The sequence below is a fragment of the Amblyomma americanum genome, chromosome 9 (assembly GCF_052857255.1).
Source record: "Amblyomma americanum isolate KBUSLIRL-KWMA chromosome 9, ASM5285725v1, whole genome shotgun sequence".
Lineage (NCBI taxonomy): Eukaryota > Metazoa > Arthropoda > Arachnida > Ixodida > Ixodidae > Amblyomma > Amblyomma americanum.
In genome coordinates this window covers 44,715,325-44,730,108 of record NC_135505.1, presented here as the reverse complement: position 1 = coordinate 44,730,108, position 14,784 = coordinate 44,715,325, and the positions used below count along the sequence as shown (strand labels likewise).

The 14,784-nt window shown below is 46.0% G+C and overlaps 1 pseudogene; it reads right to left on the bottom strand.

Annotated features, from left to right (window-relative positions):
- Positions 1–664: 664 nt before the first annotated feature.
- On the bottom strand, positions 665–4,315 carry LOC144105389 (uncharacterized; annotated as a pseudogene).
- Between the last annotated feature and the right edge of the window lie 10,469 nt (positions 4,316–14,784).

The window sequence follows — 14,784 nt, the reverse complement described above, 5'->3', positions numbered from 1 at the left end:
GCGCCCAGTTCCCTGTCATAACATTCTACTCCTGGAGGCAGCCGACAGATGGCGCGGTCAACTTTTCCCCGCTCCGCGAGCGACCGGGCCACACCGGCGCGACCGCTATACGTTGCGTTGGGCCTGTATTTCCTTGAACTGCGTGGTTAACTGGCCTTAAGATTTCCTCTTCTGGTATTCTACTTTGCGGGTGTAAAGTGTCCTTTGTTTACACAAAAAACATTTCACCTCTTTTAAACAAAGCCTGGAAATCATTATACGAGGGGCTAGCGCGACGTGGCGTTGATGGCATGCATATGCGTTTAATAAAACCCTGTCTTATTTCGCATTTCAGGCTTCGTACTAACTCTTCCAGTTATTAGATATTGCCGAACATTACCCTGTGCAAGGAAAAGACCCATACCAATGCCGATAAGATACACGTGCGCACCGCCTCGGATGTTAGCGTGATATTCCGATAACCTGATGTATATCCATACTCGCCCTGCAAAGATCATGAAGACGCTTCACTGCATGAAAGTCAATGCTCTTAGAAATTTGATTAACAATTAAGAGAGAAGCACAAGTCCGGAAAGAACTGGTTAATGTGGGAGAATAAAGTGAGGGAAAATATGGCACGGCAAAGTAAATTTCAGCGCTCATGCAGTCGCTTCGAACCACGGCCTCACACAACTTTTGACAATTTTCGCAAGTGCTGGCTCTTTTTGCCTTTCTGGCCTTTCAACTGCCTCCAGTGTTGACGCATACGCAAGCACACGTAGTAGTGGATCAATTTCGCAAGCAGGTCTTCTTTGTGAAGACTGCATGGAAATGTAAACTGGAACGTTTCCAGAACGGCATCAATTGTCCTATCGAACGCATGCCTGTCACTCGCATATTTCTCAACCTTCTGCCCAAAGTATTTGAAGAGATCAAAAAGATGCATATTCGGGTGCGTCAGCCTGCCTCTCGTTTTTAAATTCACCAGGTCGGCTTCAGACACGTTTGCGATCCCTTTTGTTCCCTCAAGCGCCTCCTTGCAAATCGCACAAGAGGCCTCATTTGCGAGTATTCTTGAGACAAAGCCAGTGACGTAGTATACAATGCAGTCTACAACGTCTGCGTCACAGTCGTTTAGATCAAATATGTCACCACATTCCCAGCTGGCTTCTTCGATCAGCCAATCAAGCTTCTGCTTCAATTCTTGCAGTTTAATCGGCTGTTCCATACTTGAACTCTGATATACCGCTCTTAAATCCGCCAGAGTAACAACGGCAGCCTGACTTTAATCAGGCGCTGCACAGTTTTCAAACTGCGGAGGTTTTAACAAAGAATACATGCTTAGCATGCGGTGTAACTGCAAGAATGTGGGAAAGGTCGAATGTTCATATTGATCTTCCTCCTGTCTGATTATTCCGAAAAACATTCTAATGGGTCCTGACTCATTTTGGCCGACAACACTTACTTGAAACCGCAGTCTTTTAGAAGGTACGTAGAAAGTTGTTGGACAGAATTCAGCGTCACGCGCAAACCTTCGGCAGTCGACTGGGTCAAAAAGAGGACTTTTGGAATGTCACCGTTTACAACCTGTTGTTTCCATGCCTCGAGCCATTCAGATGCAGTTTGGATAGTAGTGAAATCTCTGCTTCCGGTCGAATGCCCTCTGCAGGGTATCGGCGGTTTAGAGCGTCAAACAGGTCGTTCAAAAAAAGTGTAAATTTAGCTGTCGGTTCCGCATCAACGAACCCTGGCGCACCTCTGCGTGCATAAAACATGATTTCTTTGGCAACAAAATTGCTGAAAAGCTGTGTGGCCAGCTTTACCCTCATCTTCAGCATGTTCGACGGGTTTACATGGTTGTAAATAAGCTTTGGGCAGACTCGAAGCGCCCCAGTGTTCTTGCTGTCGGCAACAAACCCAGCGTCGTAGCACGACCATCAAATAAAGTGGCCATCTTTTTTGAGAACTTTCTTGTCGTTCAGACGGTTCCTAATACACTTAGAGCGACTGGGTGCGTCGGAAGAAACGTATACCTTTCTTGAAGTGTCCATTGGGTGCTCAAAGCAGTTAACCACTTGTCCGAATTGTGGGGACCTGCCCTGCAGCCCCCTGAGTTTGCTGTCCCGCGAGGCACCGTGCAGCGGCGGTCTCACCTAGAGGCTGAGCGCATTCCCTTGGGAATTACATCAACTGGCAAGAGAGGGCGCCAGCATCGCTGCGCGGAGACTGCCAAAGCCCGCGCGCGGGAGATGGGGCAGGGGGGCTTCGGCTGGGATCGTCGGCCCTAGCGGACGTGTCGCTCGCGGCTCCGCTCTTCGCCGGCGGGGCGAGGAAGCGACGGGGAGACTGGCTCCCGTACTCGTAATGTGTCGTTCCTTTGTTTCCCCAGAGCAAGGCCCACCGTGGTCGGCGAGCGCTCGGTAGCGTACGCGATCACGGGGTGGGGTCCGGGCGGCTTTGAACCATGTCAGCCGCGATTGAGTGGGGAGAACGTACTTATCTCCCCATTCAACCCCCCCAGAGTATACCACTGATGCCGAGCTGTTTCCACATCGCGCGGTTCGTGAAAGCGCCATCACACACAACTCTGCCGACAAACAAGCCGGCTTTCTCTAACTGTACAATACACTGAATCAACAGCTGAGCAAGGAGCGTTCCCTTTGTTGACCTTTTCGATGCAAACACAGCCACCGGCTGTAAATAATTTTCTCCAAAAGGAGAAAAAGCAAAAACGAGACCATGATCCGCCAGCTCACTGCTTTGATTTTCTCTCTCCCCATGATCGACGAGACCAGCGTAGGTCATCTTTCTTTAGTTTACAGCAATTTATTTCCTCACTTGAATTTCATCCATTATCAGCATTCCTCGGCGATGAAAGGCAGTTTTCTTAGAGACTTTCATCTTCAAGGCTTGGAAGAAGTTTTTATCGAAACCACATTTCAAGCCCACCATGCTGATGTAATTCCTAACAGTACTAACACATGGCAAAGGCAAAATGTCGTTTCTTCGCAAAAAAGAGTACGTAGCAGGGCTGCGTATGTGTAGAAGGAGACATAAGAGAATCCAGTCATCTGCGTATCGCCGGTTTCTTTTTGTTGTGCTCTTATGAGCTGAAATGCATTCCTCTAACGAAAGCAGCTGCGCTGGTGGCATATCCAGTGCCTGGAGTTTATCTTTGACGTCTTCATCCTGGAATTTTGTTAGCTCTGTCCTGGTGTCCTGTATCTGCTTGATCAAGAGTTTGTTGCGCTTAATAAGTCGCGCTCGTGACTGCTGGAGCGCTGATTTTTCCCGGCGCAATGGTTTGAGCTTTTCCTGCTGGGAAGGCTGCACGGAAAGCCTGATGCGTTTCCATTGTGGCTCCTCTTTCGCTCTCGCAGCTTGGCGGTCGGGGTGCAACCTCAAGGTGTCAGCGAGACCGCTGCAATGATGACATATGGCTCCTCCAGGCAATAGTTGTAGGCACTTGTTGAGCCTCCAGGTATTCTGGGAGTCTACCGAAGCACACTCCGGATGCACACTCGGGAAGTCCTTTAAACTTGGCCCTCCCCGGCACACGTTAAGGCTATCAATGTTTTTGAGCATGAATTCGATATCAGATGGCGACGTAGCAAACGAACTTACACCAACAGCAGCACAATCAATTGGCCTGCCAAACACATGCACCTCAACTGTGATGTCACTCTTCACACGCAGTCTTTTTAGTGAAAATTACTGAAGAACCGTCCCTTTGCCTGTGTATTACCTGTGCGTCAATAAACTCAATGTCTCTCACCCCTTCAACGTAGACGCGATGTGCTGCCCATGAATGCTGAGGTAAGCAAATGCTGCCCGCTTCATTGAAGAGTGTTGCAAACGACGAGGCCTCGCAGGACTTCGCAACGCAGTCGCTTTCATCGGAAGAGGCCACAGGTTGAGTCGTGTCGGTGAGCAGCCTTGATCCAACTACGCTGCTGCTCTGTTGAGAGGCTAAAGAAGAATCTGCGCGACCAGATAGTCGCTTCGCTGTCTTGCAAGGGCTCTTGATCCGTGTTGAAAGGTAGCTCGGCGCCCCTTCGAAAATAGTTGGAATGGCGTCTTTTGTAAGGACCGCTCTTCTCTTGCCAGACATTAACGCGTGGCCATCAACTTCAGCTGACCACGTCTTGAAGATGAAGTGGGGAGCAAAATGCCTTTCGCAAACACGATCTGTTCTTTGTAGTACACGGTCCTTGCGAGGTATTGCTCGCCGCCACGCCTCGAGCCTTGCGTCATCCTGGGGCGGCTTGAAAAGCGAGTACCTCTCCTTACACGATTTGTAGCCGCTGCTGCAAAATGGCACGAAGCACTTCAACATCGCACTGCAGCATAGAATAAGTCGATCCGAGAGTTAGATTTTACTAAACGCGCGCGTGAAAGCAGGAACAAGCCGAAGCACGCAAAAACAATCGAATGGCGCGAAGGCGAAAGCGGGAGACCCGGGGAACAGTCAATAGCGCGCTCTGTTGACCGCCGTGTAAGCAGAATGCTCCGACCTCCTTTCTTCGTAGCGGCGCGCCCGCGCCGTTCTTACACCGTGGCTTTTTCTTCCTGGCGCTAATATTCATCGCACCTGCGCTTTAACTTCCGGCGCTCTAACTTCCTTCATTCAACCCTCTGCACGTGTATCCCGAACAATGTACAACCCACACAACACGGAACGGTGACAAAGCCATTTTCCTCTTCGTGCCTAGCCTCTGCTGCAGACAGCGCGCGACCAACGGGAGTTTTCCTTCTAAGAAGAATGTGAGTGCGTCGTTTGGGTTAGAGACGTTTTAGTTGGATAACAAGCTTTCCGGAAGCGATGGAGCACTGTTATCCGCAAGTGGTCAGTTGACAACTTGCCGAGTAGTAGCACCCTCTGGAATATAGAACATATTTTTCAAACGAAAACCCTAGTTCCAATTTCCGCAGTCTTTTGCGGAAAGGAAGAGGGAAGACTCTTTTTTATCTGTATGAGAGGGAAGTTGTTGAAAGGACACAATTGGTAGCCAGAAGTTCCAGTGAATCCAAAATTTCTACGGACTCTAGGGCGCTGAGCCCGCCTCCTGTACCAGCACTGGTCTCGAGTTTATCCACAATAAGTATACTTAGGGTGCCTCGATGCGGAGAGCGGGCGCGCATCGAGGCACCAAGTATACGCGCTTTCTCTCCTTTTGTGTGCAGAGCATGGCGCTGTGACCAATAGGAACAGGTCGAGACAGGTACAATGGTGCACAATTGTACCTGGCGACTGCCATTTACACTTGATCTTGAAAGTTGGTGGTAACCTGTGGGGCATTAGGTTCACTGAGATTAAAGGGCATCACTCTCTTCTTTTATATAAAGATTAAAATGGAAGACGATTGATTCTCTCTCCCTCTCTTGGCAGAGCAAGAAATTAAAAGGCTGTATGTGAAGGAGAATTATCTGTTTCAACTTTCAAAATTCCAGACAAATTGACTTACAAAAATTTGCTTTCAGACAAACACTCGTTCACAGACTGGTTTTCACTTCCTGCTCTACCCAAAACAGGGTGTTAGCGTGAAGAGAGATGAGTAAGCAGCCCTCCATTTTAATCGTTTCAGAAATTGAGAGGGGTATTCTGTGCAAACCTGAACTCGAGACGGTTCCGATCAGTTTTTAAAAACGGGCGTAAAGGGCACATATCGAAAAGGTACCATGATGTCTTCCCCTGCACGGAACCTGTCTAAACTTGCTCCTTGTGTTCTCACTGCATTTTCATTTCTTCTTATACAGTGACTTTCATGTCCTTCCGGCAACTTGATTCTAAAGCTATTTAAGGGGAACCTCCCCTTTCTTAAAAAACACAAATAGAAAGTCCTCTCCCTAACCTCTCTTCCTGTCCCCTCACTTCTTTCATTTCATTTGAACGAAAATATATTCGAAGGAAGTCCGCCTTCAACGCGTTCGTCGCCGTCAGGCTCGGGGGTTCGGTTGAGGCGCTCGAAGAGAGCGGACGTGTTTTTCGAAGCCCTCCTCTTCTTCGATACGCCTAACCCTCGAATTCAGAAATCTAACTTGCATCGCGCTTCGACTCAACTACGGCAAGTCGAGTCGAAGCACCAAGGCGGCTTCACAACGGCCACGTTGAATTTCGTGTTTCATAGATGCTCAACCTGACTTGCTTCGTCAAGTTAAGCGCGTGCTTGAAAGCGAGGGCGCATTGCTCGTCTGGGGATGAGAGTATTGAACAATCTATTATAATAACGCCCATTTTGCTCCTATAAAATAACGCATTTCGTTCAGCCGTCATAAACAGGCACTAGGTGTGAGTGACTTCTGCAGAAAATTGCTAACAATAAAAACTACATTTCAGGGCTACCCGCTGCTTCAGCTTGATTGACGTTTTTGGCTGGCAACGTGCTCCACATTGCGCCAATCCTAGTTTAGCTATAGCAAGTTTTCCCCATGCTTTTTCTTTCTTGTGCCATTGTAGCTACTGGCAAGTCTTTCCTGCACACGCTCTGTTCACCTTAGTTCGAATCGCGGCAGGAAAATATCAGTGATGTCTGAGCAATCGTCGCAAGAAGACTCCTGCTCCCAGCGGAGACCAGCGCCTCGTTTCACTTTCGAGGAAAAGGAATTGTTAATGTGTTTGGTTAATGCATGTCGGCATATACTAGAGTGCAAAAAAAACTGTTGTGTCGTCGCAGGGAAAAAAAACGCCACCTGGAAGGAAACTGCCGGGCTGTTCAACAGCAATCACGGGGTGGCCCGAGGTGACCCCAGTCAGCTCAAGAAATGCTGGGGCAATATGAAACAAAAGTCGCAGGAGGAGGGCGCGAGGAAGAAGAGAGATCGCCACAAGACAGGTGAGCGTGGCTTGCAGGCCGTTTACAAATGCTTGTTCCTGCATTCTTTGTATGCCATGGATAAGGGCATGATTATTCTACTTGGGTCTGCGTAAGCAGCGTGTACTGGAATGCATAGTTTTTTAGGAACAGTGTGATAACACGTAAATGGGCACATAATAACGTTTTGGTGCAGTGTACTCTTCTTTATTTACAAACGCAGATAAATGCGACCTGCGTTAATTGTGTAAATAATGCACAAGCAGTATCCTGTACAGCCTCCGTAATTTTTAAAAACTGCAGAGAATGTTTGCTACATTCAAGTCAGTACGAAGGCATTCGATTTCTGCTGCATAGAAGACGACGATGAATGGGCAGTGCAGTGGGACGGAGGGCTCGTGCCAGGCCAGCAGCGAACTGTAAACGGACGATTTTGCTCGGAGTTGGTACCCTTCGCATACTATCGCGCCGCGAAAACACACTGGGTGCACCGTAGATCAGACGGTGTCCGCACAGACGACCTTCATGTTCATGAGGAAACTTGCCGCGCTATTGACAGTTGCTTGGTACTATTGAAAATCCGGAAGGCTGTACATACAGCTGCCTACCTTTACTCATTCCTGACACTGCTGGGACGGGTGACACAAAAACGTAACGAAATTAACACACAGTTGCATGCATTGCTGTGCCTTTGGTTGCTTTTGTGTGGCACATCATGAACTAAATATTTTAATGGCACATTGTCTTTAAATTAAGAGTAGCTTCACTGTGTGCGGTGTCTTTTTTATTTTCAGGAGGAGGGTCAGCTCAATGCACTGTCAGCGCTCAAAGTGAGCAAGTGATTGCTGTTGCCAGCCACATCATGACCAGGGCAGGCAACCAGACTGACTCTGATGGAGTCATCGACCTGCCACCAGTGGCAAGTTTGCCTGTTATACGGATGTTGCAGCCAATGGTGGATGGAGCAGGCAATGCAGAATTCCATTACGCAGGTAAAGAAAGCACTTTGCATGTTGTAGGAAAACAGCACTCCCCTCTTTATATTCCTTTGATGACAGCGGCAGCGTGTACTGTCACATTTGACGCTGTTTCAATGTTTTTTATTCCCTTGAACCTGCTATGAGGAGTTTACGGTTCATCTACAACAAATTATAAAAATCTTATTTAATACAACACTGTGGAAAGCTGCTCTATAAGTGGTTGGCTGAATGTTTGTGCAGATAAAGGCTGCATTCGTTGACATTGCGAAAGGATGACCTGCTCCAAGGTGCATGTTGTTGGACAGCACTCCGAAGGCATTTTGTCTTGACGGCCTACATTCATGTGAGTGGTATGCTGTGTTCCTGTAGTGGAAGGCGAGGAGTTGGTTAACCGTCGGACACCGAGGGAGCAGGCGTTCAGTGCTGCAACCTGAAGTGCATTCATTATGATATTCTCTAATGATGATGTTTTTTAGTCTTGTTTGCCATTCCTGCCTCACTTTAAACGAATGCCAACTTTAATGCAGTTTCATTATGCATGCACTCCTTCACATAAATTTTCATATTTGTATGCACTTGTGCATGATGGTGCTCCAGGGATAAGGTAACAACATTCTTGTTGTTAATAATGGTGCAGCTTGCCTATGTATAATGCTCAAAGCTTTTCGAATTGGGCTGCTAGTTTCAAGGAAATTGTTAGTTTTGAAATGCAGAGGTTTCACTCGAAGCGCATATTTTCTGTAGCCCCTAATTAGGTTGCCTACAAACGTGCTTATTAGTGCTGACTGAAAAGCAGCACTAGTTGCTGCAGTGTGCGCACAATAAAACTTTACAGTAATATTTATGCAGGTAACGTCAACAGTAGAAACTTGTTGCATAACACAACACTCAGTTGTCACTTGTGCATACTTTATTTTTACAATGCACTATATTACATAGACAGACACGAGGTTGCAGTACTAGCTATATGAATGGCACTGCCGATACAATACAACAACACTGAAACAGTGTTCAGACATTTTCTGATTCAGGACTCCTGTATTAATACACGAGAAACAGCAGCTTTCTACTGTAGCTTACATATGCCCATTATCGGCTGTGGCTCAGGCTGCAGTATTTGTCACCTTTCTTGTATGCCTCACCTTGGCATTGGTGTTGCATATATGCGGCGAAGCAGGCAGGCAGGCTCTACAAGGAAACGTTTGCAAAAAAAAAAAATGAAAGTGGGTTAGCTCAGCTACTCCAGGATATACAAAGTCAAAGCTGTCGGCGGTCATTGGCATTGACAAAGTTCTAGACGCTGATAATTTTGAGAAAAGAAAGGGCGTATAACTGGCTCCCTGGGCCAGAGGACACACGAGTGTAAACTAGCAAATATACTAAAATTAAAAAGAAACCCAATGAAAGAACAAAAAAGCTGCAGGTGCAGAGTTAGAGGATAACCACATGTGTAAAAACTCTGAGCCTGCTTGACTATCACTACCGTATACGCAGAAAAAAAATAAAGTGAGGTCATCAGGCATAATTCAGAGTGAAAGGTGAGGAATATGGCAAAACAAAACAGAACGACTAAACCGGGGCCCCCAGAAACAATGGCAGCTATTTGGCGCTGAGAAGGGCAAGTGGTGCCTTATAAAAGAACATTATAAAGCTTTCCTTATAATGACTCTTCACCAATTGACCCAACAATATGTGTTATTGAGACAGACAGCTAATGTGTTGTAAGCTTAGGTTTGTCCAACTAATTTTTACCTTTTTTATTACAGAAGACGACTGGCAACCTCCGCTTGTGGATGAGCTGCAGTCACCAGCGGCTTCGGTTGGTAGGAGTGGGGCAACTCCAGAAGCAATTGAGCAGGAGAGCCATCACTTTTTCCCTGCTGTGCAACCTGCTGATGCTTCCAGCATAGCTGCAGGAGTGCTACAGTTGCTTCTGGAGCTGCCGCTGGCTCCACCACTGCTGAAGCAGTGGCCATCGGTGATACTGGCAGGGCTCCAAGAGGGCGTATGGCCATTTCAGAAAGGTCTCTGGCAGATGAGAACGAATATAGAGCGGTCTTACTGCGCGAAGAGCATGGACTGCGTCTGCAGCTGATGCGAGAGGACCACAACAGTATTCTGCAAGAGCGGCAGGAGAAAAACTCCTCGATATAAAGAAAATAAATTGGAATTGTAAATCTTAGAAATTGAAAAACAAATCAAACTTGAACAGCTTCGTAGGCTGCGAGAGGCACCAAAATAAACGGTGCCTACGACTGAATGAAACAGGAATGCTGTGTGAATGCTTGCACAAATATTATGTGGCAAATCCACATAACTACACTTCATTTGCACATGTACGGTTTTAAGCACATGACTCGGTGGGAACAGACATACAGCCCCGTCACCGCCTTGCATGCAAGTCTGACAAGCTATCACATAGCAGGAGGAAGGTAGGATAGTTGCGTGGTATATCTGCTGCTATGGCTATATGGCGCTTGTGGATCTTTGTATGCAAACAGCAATTCATTCATAGAAATACTCATTGCTGTATGCTACAAATATGGCTGCTTTTGGAAGGAAAAACCTCCCCTGGCATGGCTTGCAAAACCAAACAGTAGGGAAAATTGTAGGCCACATTGTTAAAGTTTTCATGTATAAAAGTTTCAATGATATTGGCTCACGCAAGTCAACACCACATAAATACTCAAAGGCCAACATTGCTCTCTACTCCTTCCATTATCTTTGCTGTCTCATCTAACCTAAACCCTCGCAGCTACTGCCTCCTACTCAAGAACCGAAACCCATAAAGAATGCGATTCCTCCTAAGCCGTCTACAAGGTGGGCCCATAACTTGAGTCAACGCCTCATCAACGCCTCTGCTTCAGGGGCATCCAGTATTGCCGCTCCACCAGGATGCGACTGGTTGACAACTTGCCGACATGAACAGCTTCAACATTTCCTGCCTCATCACGTCCTGCCAGAGTCTATCGCAGCCGCAGGATCATCGACAGTCCCCACTGTGCACCATATAAAAGCATGTGCTGCGCAGCCGCCGCTCATAGGGCATGGAAGCACCGAAAGAATGGGAGGCTTACGCGCGCTCTTCTTCGTCATGCAGTTGCTCTTCTTTCCGGCCGGCTGCCGCCTGGGTGGACCATGGCCAAGTGCATCCTTTGAGCGCGCTCGCCATCAACGCCTCTGCTTCAGGGGCATCCAGTATTGCCGCTCCACCAGGATGCGACTGGTTGACAACTTGCCGACATGAACAGCTTCAACATTTCCTGCCTCATCACGTCCTGCCACAGTCTATCGCAGCCGCAGGATCATCGACAGTCCCCACTGTGCACCATATAAAAGCATGTGCTGCGCAGCCGCCACTCATAGGGCATGGACGCACCGAAAGAATGGGAGGCTTACGCGCGCTCTTCTTCGTCATGCAGGTCAGTTACCAGTTCAAACTACCTTACCACTGCTTTAAGTCAGATGATGCCTTTATAGTCGTGCTTCCATGCCCTGGAGCCTTGTTCGAGCCTTTCTGTTCACTTTTATTGCTTTTGTGTGGGGACGTAGAGTGCAATCCGGGTCCTGACAAACAGACTCTTGCGGAAATTCTTAATACACTCAAAGATTTAGGCGAGCGCTCAATCAGGATGGAAACAGTGCAAAAATCGGTAGCCGAGACGGTGACTGAACTGAAAGACCAGCAAAGAATCGCTTTTCAAGCTATTTCCGACATAAAGACCCGGTTAGACGTTGTTGAAGGCCAGACTTCAATGCTTCAGCATTGGCAGGCCGACTTTAATGAGCTAAGCGATAAAGTTAACCGTCTTGAACTAGAAGCCTGCGCAATGCGCCACCGATTAGACGACGCAGAGGACCGTTCTCGACGCGACAATCTGCTTTTTTACGGAATAAAAGACGATGAAAGTGAAGCGTATGCTGATTCTGAAGAGAAAGTTTTAGGGGTCATTGCCGATAAACTAAACCTCAGCTTAACAAGTGAAAGCATTTTACGTGCGCACAGAATCGGTCGGTTTGTAGAAGGAAAAACAAGGCCGGTTATTGTCAAATTTGCTACCTATAAGCACAGAGAATCAGTTTTCGCAAAATGTTCCATGTTAAAAGACACTGGCTTTGCTCTCAGTGAGGACTTATGCGTTGCCACACGCAACATTCAAAAAAAGCTAAGAGAATACGGTAAAAGCCTGCATAAACCATATAAACTTGGGTATAAGAAACTGCATGTCAATGGAAAACGTTACAGTTATAATGAAGTAGATGACATTGTTTTTGAAATCGCATCCTCGAATACTGCACCGATGAATGCTTCTGCATCACCTAGATTTCTTCGTTCTGGACGCCAACTACTCCCCGATAAGGATAAGAAATAGGAATGCGCGAGGGGAAGAGATGCCACATCATCGAAATCAGAATTTTGTGTTTGTTATACTAACATTCGAAGTATTTTTCGTAAGAAGGATGAATTATGCACCTTGATTAACGACCTCAAAGCAAATGTTATTGCATTAACTGAAACGTGGCTCAGCAGCAAAATATCTAATTCAGAATTGTTTCATTGCGATAAAAAATATTTTGTCTACCGCAGTGACCGCACTCAAAGAACAGGTGGTGGTGTTTTGCTCGCAATTGACGAGCAGTTTGATTGTCACTGCATATCAATTGTTTCTGATATTGAATCTGTGTGGTGCTGCGTGAATTTAGGTTTCAGGAAAGTGATCATCGGCGTTTGCTATCGCTCCCCTTCCAGCGATATGTCATTCTGTGATAGCTTGCATGACAGCCTGAATCAAATCACTGTTCGATATCCCAGCGCACAAATTCTACTTTTGGGGGACTTCAACTATCCCAACATTATCTGGTCACACACGTTCCCTTTTTCTAACCCACCGAGCGCAGAAACTAACCAATTTATCACCATCTGCGCAGACTTTGGCTTGACACAAATCGTCACTTCACCCACACGTGTTACTCAAAATTCATCCTCTCTTCTAGATCTTGTATTAACGACTGCAGAAGATTGCACGTCACCTGTAATACATATGCCTGGCCTGAGCGACCACGATGTATTACATTTCACGTTAACTCATGAACACGTACCTTCATCAAACCGCTCCAAAAATATTAGGGACTACAACAAGGCTAATTTTCTTGCTATTAATGATGAACTGAGCTCTTTTCTAGACATATTCTTGCCTAATTACCTCGAGCGCTCGGTGGAAACTAACTGGTGCATGTTCCGAAATAAGGTATCTGAATTGATTAACCGACATATTCCTCTTCGGCGCGTCTACTCGAATAACCAAGCTCCATGGTATAATCGATATTTAAACCGCCTTTCTAACAAAAAGAAAAGACTTTTTCGAACTGCTAGGAATTCATTAAAACCTGAGCGATGGACTGCATATAAATCAGCTGCCTTAGCCTATTCCCGTGCTCTAAAGACTACTAAATTTTCTTTTTTTAATGTAACCCTCCCGAACATCTTAAAGTCTAATCCTAAACGCTTCTGGAGCATAATAAAACCTAGCACTAACGACAAAGTGTCATTACTTTCAGCAACTGGAAATCCCATTCCGGACCATCTTTGTGCCACTTCACTAAATGACTCTTTTGTCCAGTCATTTTCTTCCTCATCCGTTGATCGCCACCATCCCAAACTCCAATCGTGTAACTACTACTGTATGGATCCAATTGTGTTCGACTCTCATGGCATTATACCGATCATTAATAATTTAAAACAAACATCTTCTAGCGGAATCGATGGCATTAATAGCAAATTTCTTCGGAATACTGTTGAATATACCTCTATCATTTTGGAAAGCATATTCTCACAGTCGTACCATGATGGCGTACTACCCGAGGACTGGAAAACTGCTAAGGTCATACCTGTACATAAAGCCGGTGACAAACAGAACCCATCTAACTATCGACCCATCTCTCTCACATCAATACCCTGCAAAATAATGGAACATATAATTCTCACTCACCTTGTTAATTTTCTTGAAGATAATAGCTTCTTTTCTCTGACTCAGCATGGCTTTCGGAAAGGTTTCTCCTGTGAAACCCAATTACTTTCCTTTACTAATGATCTGCACTTCTACTTAGACTCCGCGTTTTCCACAGACTGTATATTTCTCGACTTCGCTAAGGCATTCGATAAAGTTAACCATTCATTACTTCTATATAAACTCAGCATTCTAAATATTGACCCTTCTGTTCTGAACTGGATTCGCGCGTTTCTTTTTTCTCGCCTTCAGTTTGTGCATGCTAATGACACTAATTCTTCTACCGTGCCAGTTGGTTCTGGGGTTCCTCAAGGATCTGTCCTTGGCCCTTTACTGTTCCTGATTTATATTAATGATCTGCCTGCTACTGTTAACTCTAGGATTTGTTTGTTTGCCGACGACTGCGTGATTTACCGTAAAATAACTAACGATTCCGATATTCGCTCTCTCCAGGTCGATCTTATTAACATACGAGACTGGTGTCATAATTGGAAAATGGAACTAAATATTAAAAAATGCAAATCTATGAGAGTTTCACGTTCAAATACTACTTGTCCTCCTTATTTTCTTCACAGTCATCCCCTTGAAAGCGTAAGATCGTACCGGTATCTTGGCATACATATAACTAACACCCTGTCCTGGAAACTTCATATAGAACATATAGCATCTAAAGCAAACAACACGCTTGGTTATCTTCGAAGAAATTTTACACTTGCTCCATCTTCATTAAAATCATTATTATACATGACCTACGTACGACCGCAAATGGAATACGCTTCATCTATATGGGACCCTGGACAGGTCTCACTGACACAGGTTCTGGAAACTGTCCAGAATCGTGCAACTAGATTCATTTTAGGCAATTACCATCGTACATCTAGCGTCACCCAAATGAAAAAGTCTTTAAACCTCCTGTGATGACCCCCATAATGCGCAGGTCCACACGGGACGGAGAGGCAAAGAGACACCGTATGGCTCAGTTTAAACAAACAGATATATTCAATA